This window comes from Carlito syrichta, unplaced genomic scaffold (genome assembly GCF_000164805.1).
Source record: "Carlito syrichta isolate Samal-C Ts95f unplaced genomic scaffold, Tarsius_syrichta-2.0.1 Scaffold303307, whole genome shotgun sequence".
Lineage (NCBI taxonomy): Eukaryota > Metazoa > Chordata > Mammalia > Primates > Tarsiidae > Carlito > Carlito syrichta.
In genome coordinates this window covers 761,360-767,507 of record NW_007247403.1, presented here as the reverse complement: position 1 = coordinate 767,507, position 6,148 = coordinate 761,360, and positions in this window count along the sequence as shown.

Here is a 6,148-nt window from a genome sequence, read left to right as displayed (position 1 = left end):
GAGGTATGGCAGCCATCTTGTAACAAAGAGGAAAATGTTAAGGTTGGCAAAGCTGTAATGTAAAGGGGGCTTGGGTCTTTGATGATGATGCTGTTGAGCTGCTCAACTACTTTTCTTCAAAAGTAGTTTTTTTTTTCCTATTTCTTTCAATCAAATTGAATTTTAACTTTCTCTCTCTCCCTTTCACACAATTGGAATCTTGATATTGACAAAGGTGAAAGTATACATCATTATAATGAATAATGCTGAGACAAGTGGTTAGCACACAGATAAACAATAAAACTAAATCCCCACTTCACAACTCACACAAAAATCAATTCCAGTGGATAAAATATTTAAATGTGAAATGAAAACATTCCCATTTTTAGAATAAGAACATTTTAACATTGTGGTAGATATGGATCACTTAAATAAGAAACAAAAAAATCTTAAAGACATCAGATTACATTAAAATTAAAAATATTCTTTCATGAAAAGACAGATAAGGTAAAACATAAGCCACAAATTAGAAGATCTTTTTAACAGATCACCAACAGATTAACAGTTGTAATGTCCAAATAACTGTTATGAATTATTTAGAAAAGAAAGTAACCCAATATAAAAATGGAAAAAAAAAAAAATACATGAGCAGGTATTTCAAAGTAAAAGAAAACAACATGGATATGTAATAAGTATATGAAAAAGAAACCTAACCTTGGTGGTAATAAAAAGTAAAGATACAATGTGACACCATCAAGGTTTAGTCCATCAAATTTGCCAAAAATATAAGTCTAATGATACTAGTAAAGATATTGAACAAAGATGGCTCATATACTTTTGGAGGCAATGTTAACTCATATAAATACCACTTTAGGATATCACGTGCCATGCATAATATGAATGAAAACACACAAAGATCATTTGATCCATCAATATCACTTCTAAGTATAAGCCCTGAAGAAATTCTTACCCTCAAACTCTTAAGAAATGTTTATAACAGTGTAGTATAAAATAGCACATACACATATGCTCAAAGCCCCAAATTGTCCGTTGACAGGACAAATGCATTGTGACAAATGTACACATTGGAACAGCTGAAACTTTCAGAACAACTGAAAATTAATTGATGAGAACCACATACATCAATGTAAATGAAACCTACAATATTAATAAAACAGTTCCAGAAGAATACAGTATGATACATCTACATAAACATTTTTTAAAATGCCAAACACATTGTTTATCAGTGTTTAGGGAAATTTTTTTATATAGCAAACACTAAAAAGAAGCAAGGTAGTGATAAATTTAGGTTAGAGGTATTTCTGTGGAAGAGAGAGAGGAATACAATTGGGGAAGGACACATATGGTAATACTCTGTTACTTTAGCTGAATTGTAAATACATGAGTGTTCATTTTATCTTTATTCTTTGTGCCTTGCATATAGGTATTAGATATTTTTATTTGTGTAAAATATTTCATACCTTCCAAACTCTATTTTCAAAAACATTGCCATGAAATTGATTAATGTTCTGTATTATATAGAGACAGTTTTAGAGACATGGAAACATAGAGAGAAATAAATGGATTTGACTGAGTTCTAACATCTGGAGTAAGTACACTTTGAAATCTTTAAATGTGAGAATGACAGAAACTCTTGCAGCTAATACAGACTATAAGCACCAGAACCACCAAGACACTGTGGTGTCTTGCAGAGCAAACTTTTGAAGCTGTGACTGGCAAACAACCAACCAAATGGTAAATTTCACTGTGGGCAAATACAATATTTTTACTGATAAAATAATCCACATTAGACTGTCTGCTTGATGGGTTTTCTCTCAGACACAAGCTAGAAAAAAGGCATAGATGATATCACAAATTATTTTTTAAGACATCGACCCAGTGTGCTGCTGCCAAGAAAAATGGCCAACAAGATGATAGTAGCCATCAGAAAATGTGCAAAACACTATCCACAAAATAAGATTTTGGAGAGCAAATTTGAAGAAAAATGTAAAAGAGCCGGAGAAGACACAGAGAGATTAACTATAATGATCAAGGGGGATGAGTTTGTACTCAAAAAATAACAGCTGCTGGAGAGGGTGTGGTGAAGAGGAAACACTTCTACACTGTCGGTGGGAGTGTAAACTAGTGGAACCTCCGTGGAAAGCAGTGTGGCGATTCCTAAAAGCTTTAAATATCAACCTCCCATATGATCTGCAATCCTCCTACTGGGAATATATCCGGAAGAACTCAAATCACTCTATAAAAAAGATATCTGCACATGTATGTTTATCGTAGCATTGTTCACAATAGCAAGAACCTGGAAGCAACCATGCTGCCCATTAAAAGAGGATTGGATTTAAAAAATGTGGTACATACACACGATGGAATACTACGCAGCCACAAAAAAGAACAAAATCATGAATTTTGCAGCAACCTGGATGGAACTAAAGTCTATAATACTGAGTGACCTCTCACAAAAACAAAGGTCCGAGTATCACATGTTCTCACTCATATAATGGACCATGAACATCCAACCTAATACTATAAGAAAATGACTGACAGTAGTGGGAAACTATGGGGGGGTGGAGGGAAATGGGATTAGCGGTAGCAAATATCTGTCTGGGGATGGGGAAGCATCTCTTATCAATAGGGTGCCTGAATGAAACGTATTTGTATACCTAACCCTTAACTGTACCCCACAATCATAATAAAAAATATTGATTATAAAAAAAAGAAAGGGACTGTCACTAAAATACATCAACTCATCCAAAGGGATGGACAAAGTAATCACCTACTTGTGAAGTGGGGCATCTCAAAGCTTGAGTGAAGGAAGGGGAAACTAACGTATTGAAAGCCTGAAATGTATTAGTTACCCAGTAGAGTGCATCCTCATACAACACTTTAGTTTTAAAATATTAAAGGTAATTTTTATATAGTGTAATCATGTGAAACTCATTACACTAAAAGATGATAGAGAATCAATATATAAATTGGCAACTTCTTATTTTTCACCTTTTCTTATCCTTGCTCATACTCTGAGCACTGTGTTTACTGACTTACACAAACATCTTCCCTAATTGTTGTTTAACCTCTTTGAGAGTATCATCATTACTTCTATTTCATCTTATATGCCCAACACATAATACTGAGAAGTTTGGAGCATGTACTTATTGAATAAAACGATGAATGACTAAAATAGCTTTAGATGTAAGTCCAAAGATGCGCTACTGATGGAATAAAGTATTTAGGGAGACAAGACTAACCTTTGATATTAATGCCTTAAAAAAATCACACAAAAAATGCTCTTCTGCAACAATGGATTTCCTGTTGGAGACAGGTCCAAACCCAGGTGGCAGTTTTATGCTAATGACACATTAACAGAAAATACATACCTGAATATATACAACATAAAATACATCTCTGTGTAGCAGAGAACAATAATTTGGAGGGTCTCATTTTATCTGCCTCCAGAATATTTGCATGAGTCAAAGACCCATGAAGGAAAAGGTCAATATAGGTTTCAGGTCATGAACAAACCAGTTAAAAATCAATAAACTAATTTGATACAGCCAAAAAAACGAGCATTATTTCCAGAACTGTAAGGCTAGACTAATTTAGGCCAAGGAGTTGGATTCTATTGATTTTTTTCTATTCTGACATTACAAAAGGCAGGCATTGAAAATAGTTTTATGTGTGTGGAATTATTGATACTAGAAAAAGCTTCACATCTAATGAAGTTCTCATATAAGTGGGTTTTGTGATTAAAAAAAAAACACATGGTTGACTCTATCTCAAGAATAATTTCATAGTCACCTGGAAATATAATTTCAATGCAGCATTGCTGCAAAACTCAGGAGTAAGCATCTTAAGGGAGGAAAAGTCTTGGAACAGCAAATTTTCCTCAAACAGATGATGAAGCTACAGGGTGAGGGCTGGCAGGTTAAACGTAGGTGTGCTGTTTTGAAAACTACAGTTATGTAGTTCAATAATATCCTTTGTGCTCCCAAGATATCAAATTGTTCTTCTTTTTAACTAAATGCAGACATGGGGCTTTTGGCTGCTGTACTAGTCATCTTTTTACACCAGCACCTATGATTTTTATGATCCTCCCAAGCTCCTGCTCGTGACACTCATCTTGACTTTCTCTAAAAAGTTATTCAGCCATGAAGGGAATGTGAATTTATTCTCATTTGAAACTGAATAATTAATATTTGTGAGATATCTGTGAGTTAAACAAAAGTCAGCATTTTACACGTAGCCAAATCTGAAGTCAGTTCAGGGTAAGCAACATGAGTGAGGGTAACCCAGTGACATGGTAGAAATACTAGGATTCCTATCTCCAATAAGTCTAGCTGTTTCATATCTGAAATGTGTCAATAGATTACTTGATGACACAAAAATGTTCCCTGGCTCCATCAACTATCCAGTCCTACTACAAAAGGGACAATATTCTTCTTTTTGTTTTAAACTTTAAATTAGATCTATAATACGCGAACACATACTTTTGGGGAGTGGGGGCATTTCAGAGAAGGCTAAATCTTCTATGACCATCCTCCATCTCTGTCTCAGTTCTTCCTCCCCAGAGATAAAAATTAGGTTTGTCTCCTTCCAGACACACTTACACATATATTTATATGTGTATATAATTGTGCACAAATATAGCTACAGAAATTATATGGTATCTCATAAAAAGCATGTATACATACACACCCCCCCCCCCACACACATATGTGCCATGTTTTCTGGGAATTTTTGATCACAAAAACCCAGTTATATTTCACTGGATGTGAAGTTGTATGAGGATATATATACACACACACACACAAAGAGGGATCCCCAAAAAACAGAATTATTTTTTGGAGGGTGGGCCCCTTGCAGTATAAACTTCCTCCACTAGGTAAATGTTCTAGGAAGCCATCAGTATCAGTATACCAGCTAATGTTGTTGGGGGAGGTTGCATTTGGCTTTAGTGATTTTTTTTTTTTTGAGAATCTTTCAACACATTTGCCCATTTTATTATGGATGATTTACGAGTGCACCTGCACTGAGTGTTCAGTAGTTTTGACCAAAAGTCAGTATGACCTCCCATCCCACCTTACCTATTTATCAGATCTCGCCCCAAGTGACATTTTTATGTTTACCTGGATAATAAAAAAAAGTCCTCAAAGGGAAATATTTTGCCAATGTGGAGGAGGTGAACCAAAAAATGTCAGAAGCACCAAAAGGCATCAAAATTGATGAGTTCAAAAACTGTTTTGAGCAGTGGAAAAAGTGTCTCAACAGGTGTATTGCATCAAATGGATAGTACTCTGAAGGTGACTAAAGTTCAAATATGGAGGAATAGGCCAGGTTCAGTGGCTCAGCCTGTAATCCCAGTACTTTGGGAAGCCAGGTGAGTGAATTGCCTGAGCCCATGGGTTCAAGACCAGCCCTGGCAACTTGACGAGACTTCATCTCTACAATAAATTAAAAAAAAAAATAGCTAGGCGTGGTAGTGCATGCCTGTAATTCTGGCTACTTGGAAGGTTGAGGTGGGAGGGTTGCCGGACCCCAGCAGATCAACCCTGGGATGGCCATGAGCACACCACTGCACTCCAGCCTGTGCAACAGAGTGAGACTCCAACTCAAAACAAACACGGAAAATAAATACAGAATTTTTAAATAAATAAATTCTGGGGCTTTGTGGGGCCTTCCTCATATAGACACACACATACACAATGTATCTTGGATATCCTTCTGTGTTGAGCTGGATACAGATCCAACTCATCCCATTGAGTTGCTTCATAGGTAGTTTCTCATGGATATGGGAGTACCTCTGTTATTTGGCAATGGACATTCTTATGCTTACCTCCTGATTGTTATACTGAAACAGAAATGCTGGGCTGGATAGAAACTTCCAACTCACCTCCTAAAGTGGTGGCAATAATTTATAATCCCACCAGTAGTGTGTGAAAGTCCCAGTTTTCCCACACTCTCATCCACCCTTGATACATTTTTATTTAGGGAAGTCCACTTTGACCCACTCTTTTTTGATGATTAACACATGAACACTTGGTTATTACTATTCATAGGTGCTCTCTCAAGTTAACAAACTCTTTTTTCTTTTTTAATAATCAATATTTTTTTATTATGATGTTGTGGGGTACAGTTAAGGGTTAAGTATACAAAT